The 26,621-nt window shown below is 44.3% G+C and overlaps 15 non-coding genes and 2 pseudogenes across 15 annotated transcripts; all 17 read left to right on the plus strand.

Annotated features, from left to right (window-relative positions):
- Positions 1–445: 445 nt before the first annotated feature.
- LOC141182129 (U2 spliceosomal RNA) lies at positions 446–537 on the plus strand (annotated as a pseudogene).
- Positions 538–1,329: 792 nt separating this feature from the next.
- On the plus strand, positions 1,330–1,515 carry LOC141182009 (U2 spliceosomal RNA). Its single transcript, XR_012257507.1, has one exon. It is a non-coding gene; the product is annotated as a U2 spliceosomal RNA (small nuclear RNA).
- A 1,117-nt stretch (positions 1,516–2,632) lies between these two features.
- On the plus strand, positions 2,633–2,823 carry LOC141182466 (U2 spliceosomal RNA). Its single transcript, XR_012257830.1, has one exon. It is a non-coding gene; the product is annotated as a U2 spliceosomal RNA (small nuclear RNA).
- Positions 2,824–3,944: 1,121 nt separating this feature from the next.
- LOC141182479 (U2 spliceosomal RNA) lies at positions 3,945–4,135 on the plus strand. Its single transcript, XR_012257841.1, has one exon. It is a non-coding gene; the product is annotated as a U2 spliceosomal RNA (small nuclear RNA).
- A 1,121-nt stretch (positions 4,136–5,256) lies between these two features.
- On the plus strand, positions 5,257–5,447 carry LOC141182491 (U2 spliceosomal RNA). The gene has a single exon (XR_012257852.1). It is a non-coding gene; the product is annotated as a U2 spliceosomal RNA (small nuclear RNA).
- Positions 5,448–6,566: 1,119 nt separating this feature from the next.
- Positions 6,567–6,757, plus strand: LOC141182503 (U2 spliceosomal RNA). The gene has a single exon (XR_012257863.1). It is a non-coding gene; the product is annotated as a U2 spliceosomal RNA (small nuclear RNA).
- A 1,117-nt stretch (positions 6,758–7,874) lies between these two features.
- LOC141182517 (U2 spliceosomal RNA) lies at positions 7,875–8,065 on the plus strand. The gene has a single exon (XR_012257875.1). It is a non-coding gene; the product is annotated as a U2 spliceosomal RNA (small nuclear RNA).
- Positions 8,066–9,186: 1,121 nt separating this feature from the next.
- Positions 9,187–9,377, plus strand: LOC141182529 (U2 spliceosomal RNA). The gene has a single exon (XR_012257886.1). It is a non-coding gene; the product is annotated as a U2 spliceosomal RNA (small nuclear RNA).
- A 1,118-nt stretch (positions 9,378–10,495) lies between these two features.
- Positions 10,496–10,686, plus strand: LOC141182541 (U2 spliceosomal RNA). The gene has a single exon (XR_012257897.1). It is a non-coding gene; the product is annotated as a U2 spliceosomal RNA (small nuclear RNA).
- Positions 10,687–11,807: 1,121 nt separating this feature from the next.
- Positions 11,808–11,998, plus strand: LOC141182553 (U2 spliceosomal RNA). Its single transcript, XR_012257908.1, has one exon. It is a non-coding gene; the product is annotated as a U2 spliceosomal RNA (small nuclear RNA).
- Positions 11,999–13,115: 1,117 nt separating this feature from the next.
- On the plus strand, positions 13,116–13,306 carry LOC141182565 (U2 spliceosomal RNA). Its single transcript, XR_012257919.1, has one exon. It is a non-coding gene; the product is annotated as a U2 spliceosomal RNA (small nuclear RNA).
- A 1,117-nt stretch (positions 13,307–14,423) lies between these two features.
- Positions 14,424–14,614, plus strand: LOC141180652 (U2 spliceosomal RNA). The gene has a single exon (XR_012256301.1). It is a non-coding gene; the product is annotated as a U2 spliceosomal RNA (small nuclear RNA).
- A 6,393-nt stretch (positions 14,615–21,007) lies between these two features.
- Positions 21,008–21,209, plus strand: LOC141182023 (U2 spliceosomal RNA; annotated as a pseudogene).
- Positions 21,210–22,321: 1,112 nt separating this feature from the next.
- Positions 22,322–22,512, plus strand: LOC141181683 (U2 spliceosomal RNA). Its single transcript, XR_012257237.1, has one exon. It is a non-coding gene; the product is annotated as a U2 spliceosomal RNA (small nuclear RNA).
- A 1,121-nt stretch (positions 22,513–23,633) lies between these two features.
- Positions 23,634–23,824, plus strand: LOC141180664 (U2 spliceosomal RNA). The gene has a single exon (XR_012256312.1). It is a non-coding gene; the product is annotated as a U2 spliceosomal RNA (small nuclear RNA).
- Positions 23,825–24,941: 1,117 nt separating this feature from the next.
- On the plus strand, positions 24,942–25,132 carry LOC141180676 (U2 spliceosomal RNA). The gene has a single exon (XR_012256323.1). It is a non-coding gene; the product is annotated as a U2 spliceosomal RNA (small nuclear RNA).
- A 1,112-nt stretch (positions 25,133–26,244) lies between these two features.
- LOC141181684 (U2 spliceosomal RNA) lies at positions 26,245–26,435 on the plus strand. The gene has a single exon (XR_012257238.1). It is a non-coding gene; the product is annotated as a U2 spliceosomal RNA (small nuclear RNA).
- The last annotated feature ends 186 nt before the right edge of the window (positions 26,436–26,621 follow it).

Below are 26,621 nucleotides of genomic sequence, written 5' to 3' on the forward strand. Positions count from 1 at the left end.
GTGGCAATGGAACGCTGGCTGCGCGTGTCATAATAGGCTCTGAGCCTTTATATACCTGCGCACAGCAGCAGCCACCTTCAGTCTGCTGCTGGACAGCCAGCAGCAGCAGCAGCAGCAGGAGAGGTAATTAATCAGCAACCCTCCTGCTAAGGGTAGACAGCTGCTCGTTCCACCCCCCCCCCCCCGCCTTAATTGGTTCTCCTCCCTTCCAACGGTGTTGAGGCGGGTGGGAACAGCCGGGGGTTGAGGGTACTGTGCTAAAAGAGGTGGAGTTATGCAGATCTAAAACGCGTGGATTGCAGCAGCAGCAAGCCGAAAAGTGCAGGCATGTGAGGGATCTAGAGGTTGACAGCATGTCTTCTTAACGGGAGTCCAGGTGGCCATCTCCACAAATGGACTTTTCAGAATCCTTGGGTGGCACCGTAGTCGGAAACCAATTCTGGTTATCGCTTCTCGGCCTTTTGGCTAAGATCAAGTGTAGTATCTTTCGAAAAGGCGGTTTTGGATGTTGGCCGCCCTAGTAGATTGATACATTATGCACACTGGGGCTTAGGCGCTTGTTAGTACGCCAGTTGGCTAATATAGTCATCTGGTGGAAAGCATGGCCCCCCAGGATCGACGCCATTGGGCCGGGGAAGATCGAAAGCCCGAAGTGTGAAGTGCCCCAGGAGTGGTGACCCTGGGGTGCCTTAACTCACTGGGATTGGGAACCCCACTTGAGTTTATGGCACATTTGCACTAGCACTTCAATATTTCTTTCTTCACACACACCCTTATTCCGGGCCTTCTGGCCTTAGGATGGGGAATTTTTCAATTCCCGGTCGAAGGTCCGGGCAGTATTATACTGTGAAACCTTCACTATTTATTTAATTTTTTTTGTCACTGTGTGTCCACTTTTTCACGTGTGTCCACGTCCTTACTAGGATTTTGTCGGGATGCGGTTCCCTTACGGGTTCCTCTCTTGGCAGGTCTAGGGGGGGAGTGTGTGGCCATCAGGTTCCGCTCCCCCCTGAACCCCCCTGGCTCTCCTCTTTCGGGAGGAGAGCGTTGTTGGCTCCCCTCTTCCGGGAGGGGAGCACAGTCTTTGGCTCCCAGTGCCTTGCTCGGGTGAGAACTCGGGCAGGTATTGGGGGTAAGATTGGGTCGCCTCTGGCTCCGGCTGGAGGTGGCTATTTGTCCCTGTTCCTCGCTGTGGCCTTCTGGCTCGGAGGGACGGGGAATGGTTTGGGGAACCCTTCTCCTTTTGGAGAGGGTTTCAAGAAGATCAGCATCCTAGTGCACTTTTTTTGTGGCACCTGTCACTTTTTTAAGAGCACTCGGGTTTTGTACACGAATTCGGGCTTTCGATAAAAAAAAAAAAAATCTGTTCTTATCAGTTTAATATCTGATACGTCCCCTATCTGGGGACCATATATTAAATGGATTTTTAGAACAGGGAGATGGAAAAAGAGCTTGCTCTGTCCACTCCACGCATTGACCTGGTATTGCAGTATCTCCAGGACCGGTGCACCCCTTCTTTAATGCAGTTTCTAAAATCAGAAAGAATTGAATTCAATGCTTTTTGTTCATTTGGCTTGTTTGTCGGATTTTGGGATGGACTCTTTGGCTTTGCTTTTCTTCTCCTCATTGGATTTTTCATGTTAAAAGTTGCAGAAGCCAGATGACAAGCTCATTTTGGTTCAACTTCAGCAACTGTGCATTGCATTGCCATGTAATGTAATGCAATGCTATCTATCTAGCTCTCCCTCTATACTTCCTTTTGGATAAACAGACATATTAGGCAAGCATTTTGGAGCTTTCACCTAAATAACTACAGGTGGTGAGATAAGCTGCACAATATAATTGACCTTTCAGTATATTGTTGCACACACACCATCTATTTAGCAAATGCCCTTGTTATCAACAGCAGCCTTTTAAACTCACCTGAGCTAACAGGTATGTGAGCTGGTTACTCTGCTGCGCTTAAAATTTCTTTTTTGGTTTGCTACAATGCCTTTTCTGAAACGTTGTCTCCCTCTGCTGGAACACTGACTTCTTTCATTTAATGCCTGCAGACTATAAAAGAGAAACCAACCCAAAAAGTTTGGTTGATTAGTCTGTGGCATTCTTTTAAACTGTTGCTTATGGCGGTCTCTGTGAGCTTCTCAGTGACATTCAGCCATCCAGGTATCCCGCCTGCAGTAGACGGAATGTGGCAATGGAACGCTGGCTGCGCGTGTCATAATAGGCTCTGAGCCTTTTTATACCTGCGCACAGCAGCAGCCACCTTCAGTCTGCTGCTGGACAGCCAGCAGCAGCAGCAGCAGCAGGAGAGGTAATTAATCAGCAACCCTCCTGCTAAGGGTAGACAGCTGCTCGTTCCACCCCCCCCCGCCTTAATTGGTTCTCCTCCCTTCCAACGGTGTTGAGGCGGGTGGGAACAGCCGGGGGTTGAGGGTACTGTGCTAAAAGAGGTGGAGTTATGCAGATCTAAAACGCGTGGATTGCAGCAGCAGCAAGCCGAAAAGTGCAGGCATGTGAGGGATCTAGAGGTTGACAGCATGTCTTCTTAACGGGAGTCCAGGTGGCCATCTCCACAAATGGACTTTTCAGAATCCTTGGGTGGCACCGTAGTCGGAAACCAATTCTGGTGATCGCTTCTCGGCCTTTTGGCTAAGATCAAGTGTAGTATCTGTTCTTATCAGTTTAATATCTGATACGTCCCCTATCTGGGGACCATATATTAAATGGATTTTTAGAACAGGGAGATGGAAAAAGAGCTTGCTCTGTCCACTCCACGCATTGACCTGGTATTGCAGTATCTCCAGGACCGGTGCACCCCTTCTTTAATGCAGTTTCTAAAATCAGAAAGAATTGAATTCAATGCTTTTTGTTCATTTGGCTTGTTTGTCGGATTTTGGGATGGACTCTTTGGCTTTGCTTTTCTTCTCCTCATTGGATTTTTCATGTTAAAAGTTGCAGAAGCCAGATGACAAGCTCATTTTGGTTCAACTTCAGCAACTGTGCATTGCATTGCCATGTAATGTAATGCAATGCTATCTATCTAGCTCTCCCTCTATACTTCCTTTTGGATAAACAGACATATTAGGCAAGCATTTTGGAGCTTTCACCTAAATAACTACAGGTGGTGAGATAAGCTGCACAATATAATTGACCTTTCAGTATATTGTTGCACACACACCATCTATTTAGCAAATGCCCATGTTATCAACAGCAGCCTTTTAAACTCACCTGAGCTAACAGGTATGTGAGCTGGTTACTCTGCTGCGCTTAAAATTTCTTTTTTGGTTTGCTACAATGCCTTTTCTGAAACGTTGTCTCCCTCTGCTGGAACACTGACTTCTTTCATTTAATGCCTGCAGACTATAAAAGAGAAACCAACCCAAAAAGTTTGGTTGATTAGTCTGTGGCATTCTTTTAAACTGTTGCTTATGGCGGTCTCTGTGAGCTTCTCAGTGACATTCAGCCATCCAGGTATCCCGCCTGCAGTAGACGGAATGTGGCAATGGAACGCTGGCTGCGCGTGTCATAATAGGCTCTGAGCCTTTATATACCTGCGCACAGCAGCAGCCACCTTCAGTCTGCTGCTGGACAGCCAGCAGCAGCAGCAGCAGCAGGAGAGGTAATTAATCAGCAACCCTCCTGCTAAGGGTAGACAGCTGCTCGTTCCACCCCCCCCCCCCCGCCTTAATTGGTTCTCCTCCCTTCCAACGGTGTTGAGGCGGGTGGGAACAGCCGGGGGTTGAGGGTACTGTGCTAAAAGAGGTGGAGTTATGCAGATCTAAAACGCGTGGATTGCAGCAGCAGCAAGCCGAAAAGTGCAGGCATGTGAGGGATCTAGAGGTTGACAGCATGTCTTCTTAACGGGAGTCCAGGTGGCCATCTCCACAAATATACTTTTCAGAATCCTTGGGTGGCACCGTAGTCGGAAACCAATTCTGGTTATCGCTTCTCGGCCTTTTGGCTAAGATCAAGTGTAGTATCTGTTCTTATCAGTTTAATATCTGATACGTCCCCTATCTGGGGACCATATATTAAATGGATTTTTAGAACAGGGAGATGGAAAAAGAGCTTGCTCTGTCCACTCCACGCATTGACCTGGTATTGCAGTATCTCCAGGACCGGTGCACCCCTTCTTTAATGCAGTTTCTAAAATCAGAAAGAATTGAATTCAATGCTTTTTGTTCATTTGGCTTGTTTGTCGGATTTTGGGATGGACTCTTTGGCTTTGCTTTTCTTCTCCTCATTGGATTTTTCATGTTAAAAGTTGCAGAAGCCAGATGACAAGCTCATTTTGGTTCAACTTCAGCAACTGTGCATTGCATTGCCATGTAATGTAATGCAATGCTATCTATCTAGCTCTCCCTCTATACTTCCTTTTGGATAAACAGACATATTAGGCAAGCATTTTGGAGCTTTCACCTAAATAACTACAGGTGGTGAGATAAGCTGCACAATATAATTGACCTTTCAGTATATTGTTGCACACACACCATCTATTTAGCAAATGCCCTTGTTATCAACAGCAGCCTTTTAAACTCACCTGAGCTAACAGGTATGTGAGCTGGTTACTCTGCTGCGCTTAAAATTTCTTTTTTGGTTTGCTACAATGCCTTTTCTGAAACGTTGTCTCCCTCTGCTGGAACACTGACTTCTTTCATTTAATGCCTGCAGACTATAAAAGAGAAACCAACCCAAAAAGTTTGGTTGATTAGTCTGTGGCATTCTTTTAAACTGTTGCTTATGGCGGTCTCTGTGAGCTTCTCAGTGACATTCAGCCATCCAGGTATCCCGCCTGCAGTAGACGGAATGTGGCAATGGAACGCTGGCTGCGCGTGTCATAATAGGCTCTGAGCCTTTATATACCTGCGCACAGCAGCAGCCACCTTTAGTCTGCTGCTGGACAGCCAGCAGCAGCAGCAGCAGCAGGAGAGGTAATTAATCAGCAACCCTCCTGCTAAGGGTAGACAGCTGCTCGTTCCACCCCCACCCCCCCACCTTAATTGGTTCTCCTCCCTTCCAACGGTGTTGAGGCGGGTGGGAACAGCCGGGGGTTGAGGGTACTGTGCTAAAAGAGGTGGAGTTATGCAGATCTAAAACGCGTGGATTGCAGCAGCAGCAAGCCGAAAAGTGCAGGCATGTGAGGGATCTAGAGGTTGACAGCATGTCTTCTTAACGGGAGTCCAGGTGGCCATCTCCACAAATGGACTTTTCAGAATCCTTGGGTGGCACCGTAGTCGGAAACCAATTCTGGTTATCGCTTCTCGGCCTTTTGGCTAAGATCAAGTGTAGTATCTGTTCTTATCAGTTTAATATCTGATACGTCCCCTATCTGGGGACCATATATTAAATGGATTTTTAGAACAGGGAGATGGAAAAAGAGCTTGCTCTGTCCACTCCACGCATTGACCTGGTATTGCAGTATCTCCAGGACCGGTGCACCCCTTCTTTAATGCAGTTTCTAAAATCAGAAAGAATTGAATTCAATGCTTTTTGTTCATTTGGCTTGTTTGTCGGATTTTGGGATGGACTCTTTGGCTTTGCTTTTCTTCTCCTCATTGGATTTTTCATGTTAAAAGTTGCAGAAGCCAGATGACAAGCTCATTTTGGTTCAACTTCAGCAACTGTGCATTGCATTGCCATGTAATGTAATGCAATGCTATCTATCTAGCTCTCCCTCTATACTTCCTTTTGGATAAACAGACATATTAGGCAAGCATTTTGGAGCTTTCACCTAAATAACTACAGGTGGTGAGATAAGCTGCACAATATAATTGACCTTTCAGTATATTGTTGCACACACACCATCTATTTAGCAAATGCCCTTGTTATCAACAGCAGCCTTTTAAACTCACCTGAGCTAACAGGTATGTGAGCTGGTTACTCTGCTGCGCTTAAAATTTCTTTTTTGGTTTGCTACAATGCCTTTTCTGAAACGTTGTCTCCCTCTGCTGGAACACTGACTTCTTTCATTTAATGCCTGCAGACTATAAAAGAGAAACCAACCCAAAAAGTTTGGTTGATTAGTCTGTGGCATTCTTTTAAACTGTTGCTTATGGCGGTCTCTGTGAGCTTCTCAGTGACATTCAGCCATCCAGGTATCCCGCCTGCAGTAGACGGAATGTGGCAATGGAACGCTGGCTGCGCGTGTCATAATAGGCTCTGAGCCTTTATATACCTGCGCACAGCAGCAGCCACCTTCAGTCTGCTGCTGGACAGCCAGCAGCAGCAGCAGCAGCAGGAGAGGTAATTAATCAGCAACCCTCCTGCTAAGGGTAGACAGCTGCTCGTTCCACCCCCCCCCCCGCCTTAATTGGTTCTCCTCCCTTCCAACGGTGTTGAGGCGGGTGGGAACAGCCGGGGGTTGAGGGTACTGTGCTAAAAGAGGTGGAGTTATGCAGATCTAAAACGCGTGGATTGCAGCAGCAGCAAGCCGAAAAGTGCAGGCATGTGAGGGATCTAGAGGTTGACAGCATGTCTTCTTAACGGGAGTCCAGGTGGCCATCTCCACAAATGGACTTTTCAGAATCCTTGGGTGGCACCGTAGTCGGAAACCAATTCTGGTTATCGCTTCTCGGCCTTTTGGCTAAGATCAAGTGTAGTATCTGTTCTTATCAGTTTAATATCTGATACGTCCCCTATCTGGGGACCATATATTAAATGGATTTTTAGAACAGGGAGATGGAAAAAGAGCTTGCTCTGTCCACTCCACGCATTGACCTGGTATTGCAGTATCTCCAGGACCGGTGCACCCCTTCTTTAATGCAGTTTCTAAAATCAGAAAGAATTGAATTCAATGCTTTTTGTTCATTTGGCTTGTTTGTCGGATTTTGGGATGGACTCTTTGGCTTTGCTTTTCTTCTCCTCATTGGATTTTTCATGTTAAAAGTTGCAGAAGCCAGATGACAAGCTCATTTTGGTTCAACTTCAGCAACTGTGCATTGCATTGCCATGTAATGTAATGCAATGCTATCTATCTAGCTCTCCCTCTATACTTCCTTTTGGATAAACAGACATATTAGGCAAGCATTTTGGAGCTTTCACCTAAATAACTACAGGTGGTGAGATAAGCTGCACAATATAATTGACCTTTCAGTATATTGTTGCACACACACCATCTATTTAGCAAATGCCCTTGTTATCAACAGCAGCCTTTTAAACTCACCTGAGCTAACAGGTATGTGAGCTGGTTACTCTGCTGCGCTTAAAATTTCTTTTTTGGTTTGCTACAATGCCTTTTCTGAAACGTTGTCTCCCTCTGCTGGAACACTGACTTCTTTATTTAATGCCTGCAGACTATAAAAGAGAAACCAACCCAAAAAGTTTGGTTGATTAGTCTGTGGCATTCTTTTAAACTGTTGCTTATGGCGGTCTCTGTGAGCTTCTCAGTGACATTCAGCCATCCAGGTATCCCGCCTGCAGTAGACGGAATGTGGCAATGGAACGCTGGCTGCGCGTGTCATAATAGGCTCTGAGCCTTTATATACCTGCGCACAGCAGCAGCCACCTTCAGTCTGCTGCTGGACAGCCAGCAGCAGCAGCAGCAGCAGGAGAGGTAATTAATCAGCAACCCTCCTGCTAAGGGTAGACAGCTGCTCGTTCCACCCCCCCCCCGCCTTAATTGGTTCTCCTCCCTTCCAACGGTGTTGAGGCGGGTGGGAACAGCCGGGGGTTGAGGGTACTGTGCTAAAAGAGGTGGAGTTATGCAGATCTAAAACGCGTGGATTGCAGCAGCAGCAAGCCGAAAAGTGCAGGCATGTGAGGGATCTAGAGGTTGACAGCATGTCTTCTTAACGGGAGTCCAGGTGGCCATCTCCACAAATGGACTTTTCAGAATCCTTGGGTGGCACCGTAGTCGGAAACCAATTCTGGTTATCGCTTCTCGGCCTTTTGGCTAAGATCAAGTGTAGTATCTGTTCTTATCAGTTTAATATCTGATACGTCCCCTATCTGGGGACCATATATTAAATGGATTTTTAGAACAGGGAGATGGAAAAAGAGCTTGCTCTGTCCACTCCACGCATTGACCTGGTATTGCAGTATCTCCAGGACCGGTGCACCCCTTCTTTAATGCAGTTTCTAAAATCAGAAAGAATTGAATTCAATGCTTTTTGTTCATTTGGCTTGTTTGTCGGATTTTGGGATGGACTCTTTGGCTTTGCTTTTCTTCTCCTCATTGGATTTTTCATGTTAAAAGTTGCAGAAGCCAGATGACAAGCTCATTTTGGTTCAACTTCAGCAACTGTGCATTGCATTGCCATGTAATGTAATGCAATGCTATCTATCTAGCTCTCCCTCTATACTTCCTTTTGGATAAACAGACATATTAGGCAAGCATTTTGGAGCTTTCACCTAAATAACTACAGGTGGTGAGATAAGCTGCACAATATAATTGACCTTTCAGTATATTGTTGCACACACACCATCTATTTAGCAAATGCCCTTGTTATCAACAGCAGCCTTTTAAACTCACCTGAGCTAACAGGTATGTGAGCTGGTTACTCTGCTGCGCTTAAAATTTCTTTTTTGGTTTGCTACAATGCCTTTTCTGAAACGTTGTCTCCCTCTGCTGGAACACTGACTTCTTTCATTTAATGCCTGCAGACTATAAAAGAGAAACCAACCCAAAAAGTTTGGTTGATTAGTCTGTGGCATTCTTTTAAACTGTTGCTTATGGCGGTCTCTGTGAGCTTCTCAGTGACATTCAGCCATCCAGGTATCCCGCCTGCAGTAGACGGAATGTGGCAATGGAACGCTGGCTGCGCGTGTCATAATAGGCTCTGAGCCTTTATATACCTGCGCACAGCAGCAGCCACCTTCAGTCTGCTGCTGGACAGCCAGCAGCAGCAGCAGCAGCAGGAGAGGTAATTAATCAGCAACCCTCCTGCTAAGGGTAGACAGCTGCTCGTTCCACCCCCCCCCCCCCGCCTTAATTGGTTCTCCTCCCTTCCAACGGTGTTGAGGCGGGTGGGAACAGCCGGGGGTTGAGGGTACTGTGCTAAAAGAGGTGGAGTTATGCAGATCTAAAACGCGTGGATTGCAGCAGCAGCAAGCCGAAAAGTGCAGGCATGTGAGGGATCTAGAGGTTGACAGCATGTCTTCTTAACGGGAGTCCAGGTGGCCATCTCCACAAATATACTTTTCAGAATCCTTGGGTGGCACCGTAGTCGGAAACCAATTCTGGTTATCGCTTCTCGGCCTTTTGGCTAAGATCAAGTGTAGTATCTGTTCTTATCAGTTTAATATCTGATACGTCCCCTATCTGGGGACCATATATTAAATGGATTTTTAGAACAGGGAGATGGAAAAAGAGCTTGCTCTGTCCACTCCACGCATTGACCTGGTATTGCAGTATCTCCAGGACCGGTGCACCCCTTCTTTAATGCAGTTTCTAAAATCAGAAAGAATTGAATTCAATGCTTTTTGTTCATTTGGCTTGTTTGTCGGATTTTGGGATGGACTCTTTGGCTTTGCTTTTCTTCTCCTCATTGGATTTTTCATGTTAAAAGTTGCAGAAGCCAGATGACAAGCTCATTTTGGTTCAACTTCAGCAACTGTGCATTGCATTGCCATGTAATGTAATGCAATGCTATCTATCTAGCTCTCCCTCTATACTTCCTTTTGGATAAACAGACATATTAGGCAAGCATTTTGGAGCTTTCACCTAAATAACTACAGGTGGTGAGATAAGCTGCACAATATAATTGACCTTTCAGTATATTGTTGCACACACACCATCTATTTAGCAAATGCCCTTGTTATCAACAGCAGCCTTTTAAACTCACCTGAGCTAACAGGTATGTGAGCTGGTTACTCTGCTGCGCTTAAAATTTCTTTTTTGGTTTGCTACAATGCCTTTTCTGAAACGTTGTCTCCCTCTGCTGGAACACTGACTTCTTTCATTTAATGCCTGCAGACTATAAAAGAGAAACCAACCCAAAAAGTTTGGTTGATTAGTCTGTGGCATTCTTTTAAACTGTTGCTTATGGCGGTCTCTGTGAGCTTCTCAGTGACATTCAGCCATCCAGGTATCCCGCCTGCAGTAGACGGAATGTGGCAATGGAACGCTGGCTGCGCGTGTCATAATAGGCTCTGAGCCTTTATATACCTGCGCACAGCAGCAGCCACCTTCAGTCTGCTGCTGGACAGCCAGCAGCAGCAGCAGCAGCAGGAGAGGTAATTAATCAGCAACCCTCCTGCTAAGGGTAGACAGCTGCTCGTTCCACCCCCCCCCCGCCTTAATTGGTTCTCCTCCCTTCCAACGGTGTTGAGGCGGGTGGGAACAGCCGGGGGTTGAGGGTACTGTGCTAAAAGAGGTGGAGTTATGCAGATCTAAAACGCGTGGATTGCAGCAGCAGCAAGCCGAAAAGTGCAGGCATGTGAGGGATCTAGAGGTTGACAGCATGTCTTCTTAACGGGAGTCCAGGTGGCCATCTCCACAAATGGACTTTTCAGAATCCTTGGGTGGCACCGTAGTCGGAAACCAATTCTGGTTATCGCTTCTCGGCCTTTTGGCTAAGATCAAGTGTAGTATCTGTTCTTATCAGTTTAATATCTGATACGTCCCCTATCTGGGGACCATATATTAAATGGATTTTTAGAACAGGGAGATGGAAAAAGAGCTTGCTCTGTCCACTCCACGCATTGACCTGGTATTGCAGTATCTCCAGGACCGGTGCACCCCTTCTTTAATGCAGTTTCTAAAATCAGAAAGAATTGAATTCAATGCTTTTTGTTCATTTGGCTTGTTTGTCGGATTTTGGGATGGACTCTTTGGCTTTGCTTTTCTTCTCCTCATTGGATTTTTCATGTTAAAAGTTGCAGAAGCCAGATGACAAGCTCATTTTGGTTCAACTTCAGCAACTGTGCATTGCATTGCCATGTAATGTAATGCAATGCTATCTATCTAGCTCTCCCTCTATACTTCCTTTTGGATAAACAGACATATTAGGCAAGCATTTTGGAGCTTTCACCTAAATAACTACAGGTGGTGAGATAAGCTGCACAATATAATTGACCTTTCAGTATATTGTTGCACACACACCATCTATTTAGCAAATGCCCTTGTTATCAACAGCAGCCTTTTAAACTCACCTGAGCAAACAGGTATGTGAGCTGGTTACTCTGCTGCGCTTAAAATTTCTTTTTTGGTTTGCTACAATGCCTTTTCTAAAACGTTGTCTCCCTCTGCTGGAACACTGACTTCTTTCATTTAATGCCTGCAGACTATAAAAGAGAAACCAACCCAAAAAGTTTGGTTGATTAGTCTGTGGCATTCTTTTAAACTGTTGCTTATGGCGGTCTCTGTGAGCTTCTCAGTGACATTCAGCCATCCAGGTATCCCGCCTGCAGTAGACGGAATGTGGCAATGGAACGCTGGCTGCGCGTGTCATAATAGGCTCTGAGCCTTTATATACCTGCGCACAGCAGCAGCCACCTTCAGTCTGCTGCTGGACAGCCAGCAGCAGCAGCAGCAGCAGCAGGAGAGGTAATTAATCAGCAACCCTCCTGCTAAGGGTAGACAGCTGCTCGTTCCACCCCCCCCCCGTCTTAATTGGTTCTCCTCCCTTCCAACGGTGTTGAGGCGGGTGGGAACAGCCGGGGGTTGAGGGTACTGTGCTAAAAGAGGTGGAGTTATGCAGATCTAAAACGCGTGGATTGCAGCAGCAGCAAGCCGAAAAGTGCAGGCATGTGAGGGATCTAGAGGTTGACAGCATGTCTTCTTAACGGGAGTCCAGGTGGCCATCTCCACAAATGGACTTTTCAGAATCCTTGGGTGGCACCGTAGTCGGAAACCAATTCTGGTTATCGCTTCTCGGCCTTTTGGCTAAGATCAAGTGTAGTATCTGTTCTTATCAGTTTAATATCTGATACGTCCCCTATCTGGGGACCATATATTAAATGGATTTTTAGAACAGGGAGATGGAAAAAGAGCTTGCTCTGTCCACTCCACGCATTGACCTGGTATTGCAGTATCTCCAGGACCGGTGCACCCCTTCTTTAATGCAGTTTCTAAAATCAGAAAGAATTGAATTCAATGCTTTTTGTTCATTTGGCTTGTTTGTCGGATTTTGGGATGAACTCTTTGGCTTTGCTTTTCTTCTCCTCATTGGATTTTTCATGTTAAAAGTTGCAGAAGCCAGATGACAAGCTCATTTTGGTTCAACTTCAGCAACTGTGCATTGCATTGCCATGTAATGTAATGCAATGCTATCTATCTAGCTCTCCCTCTATACTTCCTTTTGGATAAACAGACATATTAGGCAAGCATTTTGGAGCTTTCACCTAAATAACTACAGGTGGTGAGATAAGCTGCACAATATAATTGACCTTTCAGTATATTGTTGCACACACACCATCTATTTAGCAAATGCCCTTGTTATCAACAGCAGCCTTTTAAACTCACCTGAGCTAACAGGTATGTGAGCTGGTTACTCTGCTGCGCTTAAAATTTCTTTTTTGGTTTGCTACAATGCCTTTTCTGAAACGTTGTCTCCCTCTGCTGGAACACTGACTTCTTTCATTTAATGCCTGCAGACTATAAAAGAGAAACCAACCCAAAAAGTTTGGTTGATTAGTCTGTGGCATTCTTTTAAACTGTTGCTTATGGCGGTCTCTGTGAGCTTCTCAGTGACATTCAGCCATCCAGGTATCCCGCCTGCAGTAGACGGAATGTGGCAATGGAACGCTGGCTGCGCGTGTCATAATAGGCTCTGAGCCTTTATATACCTGCGCACAGCAGCAGCCACCTTCAGTCTGCTGCTGGACAGCCAGCAGCAGCAGCAGCAGCAGGAGAGGTAATTAATCAGCAACCCTCCTGCTAAGGGTAGACAGCTGCTCGTTCCACCCCCCCCCGCCTTAATTGGTTCTCCTCCCTTCCAACGGTGTTGAGGCGGGTGGGAACAGCCGGGGGTTGAGGGTACTGTGCTAAAAGAGGTGGAGTTATGCAGATCTAAAACGCGTGGATTGCAGCAGCAGCAAGCCGAAAAGTGCAGGCATGTGAGGGATCTAGAGGTTGACAGCATGTCTTCTTAACGGGAGTCCAGGTGGCCATCTCCACAAATGGACTTTTCAGAATCCTTGGGTGGCACCGTAGTCGGAAACCAATTCTGGTTATCGCTTCTCGGCCTTTTGGCTAAGATCAAGTGTAGTATCTGTTCTTATCAGTTTAATATCTGATACGTCCCCTATCTGGGGACCATATATTAAATGGATTTTTAGAACAGGGAGATGGAAAAAGAGCTTGCTCTGTCCACTCCACGCATTGACCTGGTATTGCAGTATCTCCAGGACCGGTGCACCCCTTCTTTAATGCAGTTTCTAAAATCAGAAAGAATTGAATTCAATGCTTTTTGTTCATTTGGCTTGTTTGTCGGATTTTGGGATGGACTCTTTGGCTTTGCTTTTCTTCTCCTCATTGGATTTTTCATGTTAAAAGTTGCAGAAGCCAGATGACAAGCTCATTTTGGTTCAACTTCAGCAACTGTGCATTGCATTGCCATGTAATGTAATGCAATGCTATCTATCTAGCTCTCCCTCTATACTTCCTTTTGGATAAACAGACATATTAGGCAAGCATTTTGGAGCTTTCACCTAAATAACTACAGGTGGTGAGATAAGCTGCACAATATAATTGAACTTTCAGTATATTGTTGCACACACACCATCTATTTAGCAAATGCCCTTGTTATCAACAGCAGCCTTTTAAACTCACCTGAGCTAACAGGTATGTGAGCTGGTTACTCTGCTGCGCTTAAAATTTTTTTTGGTTTGCTACAATGCCTTTTCTGAAACGTTGTCTCCCTCTGCTGGAACACTGACTTCTTTCATTTAATGCCTGCAGACTATAAAAGAGAAACCAACCCAAAAAGTTTGGTTGATTAGTCTGTGGCATTCTTTTAAACTGTTGCTTATGGCGGTCTCTGTGTGCTTCTCAGTGACATTCAGCCATCCAGGTATCCCGCCTGCAGTAGACGGAATGTGGCAATGGAACGCTGGCTGCGCGTGTCATAATAGGCTCTGAGCCTTTATATACCTGCGCACAGCAGCAGCCACCTTCAGTCTGCTGCTGGACAGCCAGCAGCAGCAGCAGCAGCAGGAGAGGTAATTAATCAGCAACCCTCCTGCTAAGGGTAGACAGCTGCTCGTTCCACCCCCCCCCCCGCCTTAATTGGTTCTCCTCCCTTCCAACGGTGTTGAGGCGGGTGGGAACAGCCGGGGGTTGAGGGTACTGTGCTAAAAGAGGTGGAGTTATGCAGATCTAAAACGCGTGGATTGCAGCAGCAGCAAGCCGAAAAGTGCAGGCATGTGAGGGATCTAGAGGTTGACAGCATGTCTTCTTAACGGGAGTCCAGGTGGCCATCTCCACAAATGGACTTTTCAGAATCCTTGGGTGGCACCGTAGTCGGAAACCAATTCTGGTTATCGCTTCTCGGCCTTTTGGCTAAGATCAAGTGTAGTATCTGTTCTTATCAGTTTAATATCTGATACGTCCCCTATCTGGGGACCATATATTAAATGGATTTTTAGAACAGGGAGATGGAAAAAGAGCTTGCTCTGTCCACTCCACGCATTGACCTGGTATTGCAGTATCTCCAGGACCGGTGCACCCCTTCTTTAATGCAGTTTCTAAAATCAGAAAGAATTGAATTCAATGCTTTTTGTTCATTTGTCTTGTTTGTCGGATTTTGGGATGGACTCTTTGGCTTTGCTTTTCTTCTCCTCATTGGATTTTTCATGTTAAAAGTTGCAGAAGCCAGATGACAAGCTCATTTTGGTTCAACTTCAGCAACTGTGCATTGCATTGCCATGTAATGTAATGCAATGCTATCTATCTAGCTCTCCCTCTATACTTCCTTTTGGATAAACAGACATATTAGGCAAGCATTTTGGAGCTTTCACCTAAATAATTACAGGTGGTGAGATAAGCTGCACAATATAATTGACCTTTCAGTATATTGTTGCACACACACCATCTATTTAGCAAATGCCCTTGTTATCAACAGCAGCCTTTTAAACTCACCTGAGCTAACAGGTATGTGAGCTGGTTACTCTGCTGCGCTTAAAATTTCTTTTTTGGTTTGCTACAATGCCTTTTCTGAAACGTTGTCTCCCTCTGCTGGAACACTGACTTCTTTCATTTAATGCCTGCAGACTATAAAAGAGAAACCAACCCAAAAAGTTTGGTTGATTAGTCTGTGGCATTCTTTTAAACTGTTGCTTATGGCGGTCTCTGTGAGCTTCTCAGTGACATTCAGCCATCCAGGTATCCCGCCTGCAGTAGACGGAATGTGGCAATGGAACGCTGGCTGCGCGTGTCATAATAGGCTCTGAGCCTTTATATACCTGCGCACAGCAGCAGCCACCTTCAGTCTGCTGCTGGACAGCCAGCAGCAGCAGCAGCAGCAGGAGAGGTAATTAATCAGCAACCCTCCTGCTAAGGGTAGACAGCTGCTCGTTCCACCCCCCCCCCGCCTTAATTGGTTCTCCTCCCTTCCAACGGTGTTGAGGCGGGTGGGAACAGCCGGGGGTTGAGGGTACTGTGCTAAAAGAGGTGGAGTTATGCAGATCTAAAACGCGTGGATTGCAGCAGCAGCAAGCCGAAAAGTGCAGGCATGTGAGGGATCTAGAGGTTGACAGCATGTCTTCTTAACGGGAGTCCAGGTGGCCATCTCCACAAATGGACTTTTCAGAATCCTTGGGTGGCACCGTAGTCGGAAACCAATTCTGGTTATCGCTTCTCGGCCTTTTGGCTAAGATCAAGTGCTTTATTGCAGGAGATTGTGGTTGAAGGGCACTCGGGTACCCCTCTCCTTGGCCTGGCAGGATCGTCCACTTTGGTGGACTTAACCTGCTTGCTGCTATTAGGGAGAGGGCTTAGTCCCAGGGTAACGAGTTGCGATCCCCCAGCTTCCAGGTGTTTTTCGCTGCAAGAACACTGGGAGCGCAGATTGCAAGCGGCTGCAATTTGCAACCTTGTTGCGTTTTTCCATGGAGGTTGACCCTAACCTCGTGCCTCTTTATGCGAGGCTAAAAAACTCTATCCGAGTTCACTTCACGGCGGGTGGCTCGGATATGAGAAAATTAGGGTATGTAGTCCAGGACGTGCTCAGGAACCTTCTTGGCGTACAAAGGAATGAAATTCTCTCCATCCAGGATTATCCCAGAAGAGGTGACTATGACATCACATTCACCGGAGAAGGTATTTTTAGAGATGTACTAGAAAAGTTAAAAAAAGTTGAAAATAGTCCTGTTTTGAAAGGGATACAAATTGTTGAGCACGTCCTGGATGAGGTAAGACTGGTTATTGTAAAAGTATTTTCGCCCTTTGTTACTGCTCCAGAAGTAATGTCATTTCTAGCAATTTATTTTAAAAGTGTTAAATGTATTGGGAAGATATTAAACGAATATAACATATGGACATCTAAGTGGAAATTCCTTGTGAAGTGTACAAGAGATCCAAATACACCAGGTGGTATACGGCTCCCCCCTGCCCGTTTCAAAATTGGGCAAACAAATGGGGATTTCTTCTTTTCTGGGATGCCAGTATATTGCAGAAATTGTGGGCGCTATGGTCATTCAAAAGAAAACTGTCATGTATCATGTAGAAATTGTGCTAGTGAAGAACATGAGACAAAAGAATGCCCTAAGGAAAAGAAATGCAGTTTTTGCCAGACTCCAGGTCACTTTTATTTTTCTTGCCCTCACAGATTTCGGGAAGATGAGCAAAAGGGGAAGTCCAAGACGTCCGACCAAGGACCAAAAGATCAGACCACCCCTCAGGAGGAGGAACAACAACCTGGAGCCTCTGGAGACAATAAGGGCGTACCAAATAGTGAAGTGTCTCCAGAGTCTATGACAGGTAAAATACCAAATCCCAAAACCTGGCTGCAGGACCTGCGGGAGTCCAAAAGGAGGGCTGAGAAGGAGCAGAAGGGCACTACTGGTAAGGTCAAAAGGGACCGGCAAAAGGCCGACACAGAAGCCCATGCCCAGTCTGAGTCTCCTAGGGCTGAAGGCGCTGAGTGGACAAAGGTGGGTCCTAAGAAAAAGAAAAAGGGTGGTTCGGAGGAGGCAGCAGGAGGTGAACAGATGGACACTTCAACAGAAGGGGACGTGGACGCTGGACCCTCAGGGGTTTCGGTCTCCGCTGCTACAGGTGGGGACCGGGATCTTGCTGCCTCTGAAGAGTCAGAGGCTCTGCCTTGTGCGCAACCTCCTCCTATAGGACGACCTTCTACAGGTCAAACAGGGGCGGCGGAACCCCTCGGGGACCCACCTGATGAGGAACTGCATGGCCAGCCAATGGAGACCCAGCGGGTTCTGCCAGCCAGCCCTCCGAGCTATGCCAGTGTAGCGTCGGGTTTATATAAATGTGGTAATCTTTCCTCCTCCACGGAGACTCTCGTGACGATACTATCAGATGAGGAGGGAGGCGCAAGCCCAGTGGTCTGATCAGGTTCATCGGACAGGTAAATCCGTTGCTCTTAGTTACCTAAGTAAAATTTTTACATTTTCTAATGATGGCTGAACTCAAAGGTATTTCCCTCAACGTGAGAGGCATAAAATCTAACACGAGAAGAACTGCTCTTTTTAATTTTTTTACGTGTTTTACTGCATCTGTATTTTTTCTGCAAGAATGTAATATCCCACATGAAATGTCATATCAAAAATATAAAGATGAGTGGAAGTGTGGGCCATCTGTCTGGTCCGGATCGAATGCTGCAGGATCAGCGGGTGTAGCCATACTTTTTAAAGGGAACGTTTTAATTGATTTTATTCAGGAAATTTTACCAGGTCGTATTTTATTAGTGAAAGCTTTTATTGATGGTATTAGATGGCAGTTTTTAAATTTTTATGGATCCCCAGAGAAAAATGAAAGAGCCGAAATGCTTGATCTTTTACCATTATTTATTAATAACTCTGAACCTTTTATCTTAGCAGGGGATTTTAATTGTGTTTTAAAAGGTGAAAACCGGCGCTCCAGCTCTGTAAGCAGGAACTACGATAAAACCTCAGGTATGCTACATGATATAGTCAAAGATGCTAAATTGATAGACATATATAAAGAGTGTCATAGTGACAGCACAGAGGACGCCGGTTTCACTTGGAGCAATGCTAATTGTAGCTCTAGGATTGATTTTATTTTTGGTTCAGATAAAACAATACCTGCCAAATGTGAAGTTTTAACTAATATATTTTCAGACCATAAACTTTTATCCTTTACCATAAAAGTAAATGACAACAAAAAATGTGGTAAGAAAAGCTGGAAAATGAACGTATCCCTTTTAACCGACCCGCAGATTTTATCAGATTTTATTGAGTTTTATAGGAAATGTAGAAAAGGGAAAAAAACAAATGAGACTATGAGTGTATGGTGGGATAGAATGAAAGTAAAAATAAAAGACTTCTTTATTAAAAAGAGTATATGTAGAGCCAAAGAAAAATATGAAGAATATAGAATTTTAAATACCCGCCTACAAACATTATTTAAGCTCAGAGACAATGGGATAGATGTACAATTTGATATTTCAAACTTAAAAGAAGAGATTTCAAAATGGCTAGAACAAAAAGGAAAAGAGATAATTTTTCGTTCTAGAGTACAACATATAGAAGAAAATGAAAAGTGTTCCAGATATTTTTTTAGGAAAAATAAAAAAGAAAAAGTGATAATTGACCATATAGATGGTGAGAATAATATAAAAAATATGCTGGGTAAAGTTGAGGTTTTTTTTTCTAATCTTTTTAATGGAAAAAATATAGATAATAAATTAATGGATGATTCGCTGCAAGGACTAACAGCTGTTTTAGATCCCGCATCCCAAGAGTTTTTATCCCAAGTTTTAACGGAACAAGAAGTGTTAAAAACTATTAAAAGTTTTAAAACTGGAAAGGTCCCTGGTCCTGATGGCATCCCAATAGAATTTTATGTATGTTTTTATGATATTTTAAAAGATGATTTGTTTTATTTGTTTACTGAGGTTTTTAATAATAAGGTTTTATTAAATTCCTGGAAGAAAGGTGAAGTCTCCCTCCTATATAAAAAAGGTGATAAATCAAAATTAGAAAACTGGAGACCAATAACACTTTTAAATTGTGACTATAAAATAATGGCTAAAATTTGTGCAAATCGTCTAAAAGAAGTCATCAGCAAAGTTATTCATTCTAATCAAGTGTGTGGGGTGCCGGGGCGCAGTATATGGGACAATCTGAATTTAGTGAAAGACTGTATTGAGGATGTGAAAGACAGAAAGGGGAAAATGGCGATTTTATCTATTGATTTTGAAAAAGCATTTGACCGTGTCTCACACTTTTATCTTTTTAAAGTTTTAGAGAAAATGGGCATACCAGAAGGGTTTTTACTATCGCTTAAAGCATTTTACAAGGATTGTACAAGTAAGATTTTAGTGAATGGTTTTAAGACACAAGAGGTATTTTTACGGTCAGGGGTGAAACAGGGATGCCCTCTGTCCCCCCTACTGTTTATCTGTGCACTGGAACCAATGTTATGTGCAATACGCCAAAATAAACAGATATGCGGTGTCCCTCTGCCTGGAAGCGGTGGTTTGGAGGCCAAGGTTGTAGGCTACATGGATGACGTGGCGGTCTTGTGTACAGATGCACCATCACTTACGGCCACTCTCCATCAAGTGCAATCCTTTTGCCTAGCTTCTGGTTTTAAAATCAATTTTAATAAGTGTAACATTTTAAGTGTTGGGGGGATGATTTTACGTGATGTACCAATTAATGTCTCCGAATCCATTTCCATTTTAGGTATATCATTCACTGAAAATAATGATGGTTATAATAGTTGGGAAACAGTTACACAGAAAGTAAATACGAAAATATGTATGTGGAACATGAGGAGACTTACAATGGAGGGTAAAGTATTGGTTTTAAAGATGGTGATTTTACCTCTTTTATTGTATCTTAGCATGGTTTTCCCCCCGCCTGTTAATGTTTTAAAAAAGATAACCAAAACCTGTTTTACCTTCTTTTGGAACTCAAAAATGGAAAAGCTGAAAAGAGAAATCGTGATGAAATCAAAAGTAAAAGGTGGTAAAGATTTTCCAGATTTTAATAGGTTTCTTTTAATCCATCTGTTCGTTTACTGTTTTAATGCCCTTTTTAAGAATCACTATTGGTCCTTTTTTATGCGTTTTAATACAGGATTTTTTATGAGAAAGTTTGGATGGTATGAAGTTAATATATCTGTGCCCCATGCTTTTAATTTGTCGACGCATTATGAGATTTTAAGGAAAATAGTGTCCGATTTTAATTTAGGGACTAAGAAAATAGAGGAATTAAGAAATAGTAAGAAACTAAATAAAGAAATACGTAAAAGTGAGGAAATATGTAATGTTGACAGATATGATGATGACAAATCTATGTCTATCTGGAAAATGATTAACGTTTTTTATCTTTTTAATGAACAGAGAGATCTGGCTTGGAGTTGCATGCACCGCTGTCTTCCTTGCCGGGCATTCCAATACAGAAGAGGATTTGTGAGGTCTGCCATCTGCCCAAGAGCCGGATGCCAAGAAGAGGAAACGGTGGAACATCTATTATGGACATGTAATTTTGCAAAGGATTTCTGGAGAAGACTGCTCCCCCTACTGGAAAGGGTGGCAGACCTCAAGGACTTTACATATAAAACTGTGCTATACGGACTTATGGAATGCCCCACAATGGACCAGTACACAATGGCTTGGAAGACAGTGAACTGCGCCAAGTCATCTCTCTGGAAAGCGCGCAACATTGCTATTTTTAAACAAGATGTTTTATCAGTGAATGATGTTTTAAGTTTATGTTTATGTGAAATGTACACTTATTATTTAATTGACAAAAAGAAGAATGTACATATTTCCAAAAAATGGCTTGTTGACCAATGGAACCTAATTATTTAAAATCTTTGTATTTTTTTGTTTTGTAAATTTCATTTGTCTTTTAACGTTTGGTATTTGTTTAATTATGCTTGTAATTTGTTAAAGTTTTAATAAACGGTTTTATCCCTCTGCAGGGGATAGCCAAATAAAAAAAAAAAAAAAAAAAAAAAATCTGTTCTTATCAGTTTAATATCTGATACGTCCCCTATCTGGGGACCATATATTAAATGGATTTTTAGAACAGGGAGATGGAAAAAGAGCTTGCTCTGTCCACTCCACGCATTGACCTGGTATTGCAGTATCTCCAGGACCGGTGCACCCCTTCTTTAATGCAGTTTCTAAAATCAGAAAGAATTGAATTCAATGCTTTTTGTTCATTTGGCTTGTTTGTCGGATTTTGGGATGGACTCTTTGGCTTTGCTTTTCTTCTCCTCATTGGATTTTTCATGTTAAAAGTTGCAGAAGCCAGATGACAAGCTCATTTTGGTTCAACTTCAGCAACTGTGCATTGCATTGCCATGTAATGTAATGCAATGCTATCTATCTAGCTCTCCCTCTATACTTCCTTTTGGATAAACAGACATATTAGGCAAGCATTTTGGAGCTTTCACCTAAATAACTACAGGTGGTGAGATAAGCTGCACAATATAATTGACCTTTCAGTATATTGTTGCACACACACCATCTATTTAGCAAATGCCCTTGTTATCAACAGCAGCCTTTTAAACTCACCTGAGCTAACAGGTATGTGAGCTGGTTACTCTGCTGCGCTTAAAATTTCTTTTTTGGTTTGCTACAATGCCTTTTCTGAAACGTTGTCTCCCTCTGCTGGAACACTGACTTCTTTCATTTAATGCCTGCAGACTATAAAAGAGAAACCAACCCAAAAAGTTTGGTTGATTAGTCTGTGGCATTCTTTTAAACTGTTGCTTATGGCGGTCTCTGTGAGCTTCTCAGTGACATTCAGCCATCCAGGTATCCCGCCTGCAGTAGACGGAATGTGGCAATGGAACGCTGGCTGCGCGTGTCATAATAGGCTCTGAGCCTTTATATACCTGCGCACAGCAGCAGCCACCTTCAGTCTGCTGCTGGACAGCCAGCAGCAGCAGCAGGAGAGGTAATTAATCAGCAACCCTCCTGCTAAGGGTAGACAGCTGCTCGTTCCACCCCCCCCCCGCCTTAATTGGTTCTCCTCCCTTCCAACGGTGTTGAGGCGGGTGGGAACAGCCGGGGGTTGAGGGTACTGTACTAAAAGAGGTGGAGTTATGCAGATCTAAAACGCGTGGATTGCAGCAGCAGCAAGCCGAAAAGTGCAGGCATGTGAGGGATCTAGAGGTTGACAGCATGTCTTCTTAACGGGAGTCCAGGTGGCCATCTCCACAAATGGACTTTTCAGAATCCTTGGGTGGCACCGTAGTCGGAAACCAATTCTGGTTATCGCTTCTCGGCCTTTTGGCTAAGATCAAGTGTAGTATCTGTTCTTATCAGTTTAATATCTGATACGTCCCCTATCTGGGGACCATATATTAAATGGATTTTTAGAACAGGGAGATGGAAAAAGAGCTTGCTCTGTCCACTCCACGCATTGACCTGGTATTGCAGTATCTCCAGGACCGGGGCACCCCTTCTTTAATGCAGTTTCTAAAATCAGAAAGAATTGAATTCAATGCTTTTTGTTCATTTGGCTTGTTTGTCGGATTTTGGGATGGACTCTTTGGCTTTGCTTTTCTTCTCCTCATTGGATTTTTCATGTTAAAAGTTGCAGAAGCCAGATGACAAGCTCATTTTGGTTCAACTTCAGCAACTGTGCATTGCATTGCCATGTAATGTAATGCAATGCTATCTATCTAGCTCTCCCTCTATACTTCCTTTTGGATAAACAGACATATTAGGCAAGCATTTTGGAGCTTTCACCTAAATAACTACAGGTGGTGAGATAAGCTGCACAATATAATTGACCTTTCAGTATATTGTTGCACACACACCATCTATTTAGCAAATGCCCTTGTTATCAACAGCAGCCTTTTAAACTCACCTGAGCTAACAGGTATGTGAGCTGGTTACTCTGCTGCGCTTAAAATTTCTTTTTTGGTTTGCTACAATGCCTTTTCTGAAACGTTGTCTCCCTCTGCTGGAACACTGACTTCTTTCATTTAATGCCTGCAGACTATAAAAGAGAAACAAACCCAAAAAGTTTGGTTGATTAGTCTGTGGCATTCTTTTAAACTGTTGCTTATGGCGGTCTCTGTGAGCTTCTCAGTGACATTCAGCCATCCAGGTATCCCGCCTGCAGTAGACGGAATGTGGCAATGGAACGCTGGCTGCGCGTGTCATAATAGGCTCTGAGCCTTTATATACCTGCGCACAGCAGCAGCCACCTTCAGTCTGCTGCTGGACAGCCAGCAGCAGCAGCAGCAGCAGCAGGAGAGGTAATTAATCAGCAACCCTCCTGCTAAGGGTAGACAGCTGCTCGTTCCACCCCCCCCCCGCCTTAATTGGTTCTCCTCCCTTCCAACGGTGTTGAGGCGGGTGGGAACAGCCGGGGGTTGAGGGTACTGTGCTAAAAGAGGTGGAGTTATGCAGATCTAAAACGCGTGGATTGCAGCAGCAGCAAGCCAAAAAGTGCAGGCATGTGAGGGATCTAGAGGTTGACAGCATGTCTTCTTAACGGGAGTCCAGGTGGCCATCTCCACAAATGGACTTTTCAGAATCCTTGGGTGGCACCGTAGTCGGAAACCAATTCTGGTTATCGCTTCTCGGCCTTTTGGCTAAGATCAAGTGTAGTATCTGTTCTTATCAGTTTAATATCTGATACGTCCCCTATCTGGGGACCATATATTAAATGGATTTTTAGAACAGGGAGATGGAAAAAGAGCTTGCTCTGTCCACTCCACGCATTGACCTGGTATTGCAGTATCTCCAGGACCGGTGCACCCCTTCTTTAATGCAGTTTCTAAAATCAGAAAGAATTGAATTCAATGCTTTTTGTTCATTTGGCTTGTTTGTCGGATTTTGGGATGGACTCTTTGGCTTTGCTTTTCTTCTCCTCATTGGATTTTTCATGTTAAAAGTTGCAGAAGCCAGATGACAAGCTCATTTTGGTTCAACTTCAGCAACTGTGCATTGCATTGCCATGTAATGTAATGCAATGCTATCTATCTAGCTCTCCCTCTATACTTCCTTTTGGATAAACAGACATATTAGGCAAGCATTTTGGAGCTTTCACCTAAATAACTACAGGTGGTGAGATAAGCTGCACAATATAATTGACCTTTCAGTATATTGTTGCACACACACCATCTATTTAGCAAATGCCCTTGTTATCAACAGCAGCCTTTTAAACTCACCTGAGCTAACAGGTATGTGAGCTGGTTACTCTGCTGCGCTTAAAATTTCTTTTTTGGTTTGCTACAATGCCTTTTCTGAAACGTTGTCTCCCTCTGCTGGAACACTGACTTCTTTCATTTAATGCCTGCAGACTATAAAAGAGAAACCAACCCAAAAAGTTTGGTTGATTAGTCTGTGGCATTCTTTTAAACTGTTGCTTATGGCAGTCTCTGTGAGCTTCTCAGTGACATTCAGCCATCCAGGTATCCCGCCTGCAGTAGACGGAATGTGGCAATGGAACGCTGGCTGCGCGTGTCATAATAGGCTCTGAGCCTTTATATACCTGCGCACAGCAGCAGCCACCTTCAGTCTGCTGCTGGACAGCCAGCAGCAGCAGCAGCAGCAGGAGAGGTAATTAATCAGCAACCCTCCTGCTAAGGGTAGACAGCTGCTCGTTCCACCCCCCCCCGCCTTAATTGGTTCTCCTCCCTTCCAACGGTGTTGAGGCGGGTGGGAACAGCCGGGGGTTGAGGGTACTGTGCTAAAAGAGGTGGAGTTATGCAGATCTAAAACGCGTGGATTGCAGCAGCAGCAAGCCGAAAAGTGCAGGCATGTGAGGGATCTAGAGGTTGACAGCATGTCTTCTTAACGGGAGTCCAGGTGGCCATCTCCACAAATGGACTTTTCAGAATCCTTGGGTGGCACCGTAGTCGGAAACCAATTCTGGTTATCGCTTCTCGGCCTTTTGGCTAAGATCAAGTGTAGTATCTGTTCTTATCAGTTTAATATCTGATACGTCCCCTATCTGGGGACCATATATTAAATGGATTTTTAGAACAGGGAGATGGAAAAAGAGCTTGCTCTGTCCACTCCACGCATTGACCTGGTATTGCAGTATCTCCAGGACCGGTGCACCCCTTCTTTAATGCAGTTTCTAAAATCAGAAAGAATTGAATTCAATGCTTTTTGTTCATTTGGCTTGTTTGTCGGATTTTGGGATGGACTCTTTGGCTTTGCTTTTCTTCTCCTCATTGGATTTTTCATGTTAAAAGTTGCAGAAGCCAGATGACAAGCTCATTTTGGTTCAACTTCAGCAACTGTGCATTGCATTGCCATGTAATGTAATGCAATGCTATCTATCTAGCTCTCCCTCTATACTTCCTTTTGGATAAACAGACATATTAGGCAAGCATTTTGGAGCTTTCACCTAAATAACTACAGGTGGTGAGATAAGCTGCACAATATAATTGACCTTTCAGTATATTGTTGCACACACACCATCTATTTAGCAAATGCCCTTGTTATCAACAGCAGCCTTTTAAACTCACCTGAGCTAACAGGTATGTGAGCTGGTTACTCTGCTGCGCTTAAAATTTCTTTTTTGGTTTGCTACAATGCCTTTTCTGAAACGTTGTCTCCCTCTGCTGGAACACTGACTTCTTTCATTTAATGCCTGCAGACTATAAAAGAGAAACCAACCCAAAAAGTTTGGTTGATTAGTCTGTGGCATTCTTTTAAACTGTTGCTTATGGCGGTCTCTGTGAGCTTCTCAGTGACATTCAGCCATCCAGGTATCCCGCCTGCAGTAGACGGAATGTGGCAATGGAACGCTGGCTGCGCGTGTCATAATAGGCTCTGAGCCTTTATATACCTGCGCACAGCAGCAGCCACCTTCAGTCTGCTGCTGGACAGCCAGCAGCAGCAGCAGGAGAGGTAATTAATCAGCAACCCTCCTGCTAAGGGTAGACAGCTGCTCGTTCCACCCCCCCCCCGCCTTAATTGGTTCTCCTCCCTTCCAACGGTGTTGAGGCGGGTGGGAACAGCCGGGGGTTGAGGGTACTGTACTAAAAGAGGTGGAGTTATGCAGATCTAAAACGCGTGGATTGCAGCAGCAGCAAGCCGAAAAGTGCAGGCATGTGAGGGATCTAGAGGTTGACAGCATGTCTTCTTAACGGGAGTCCAGGTGGCCATCTCCACAAATGGACTTTTCAGAATCCTTGGGTGGCACCGTAGTCGGAAACCAATTCTGGTTATCGCTTCTCGGCCTTTTGGCTAAGATCAAGTGTAGTATCTGTTCTTATCAGTTTAATATCTGATACGTCCCCTATCTGGGGACCATATATTAAATGGATTTTTAGAACAGGGAGATGGAAAAAGAGCTTGCTCTGTCCACTCCACGCATTGACCTGGTATTGCAGTATCTCCAGGACCGGGGCACCCCTTCTTTAATGCAGTTTCTAAAATCAGAAAGAATTGAATTCAATGCTTTTTGTTCATTTGGCTTGTTTGTCGGATTTTGGGATGGACTCTTTGGCTTTGCTTTTCTTCTCCTCATTGGATTTTTCATGTTAAAAGTTGCAGAAGCCAGATGACAAGCTCATTTTGGTTCAACTTCAGCAACTGTGCATT

This window comes from Phyllobates terribilis, unplaced genomic scaffold (genome assembly GCF_046119375.1).
Source record: "Phyllobates terribilis strain yellow unplaced genomic scaffold, ASM4611937v1 Scaffold_34__1_contigs__length_13252353, whole genome shotgun sequence".
Taxonomy (NCBI): Eukaryota; Metazoa; Chordata; class Amphibia; order Anura; family Dendrobatidae; genus Phyllobates; species Phyllobates terribilis.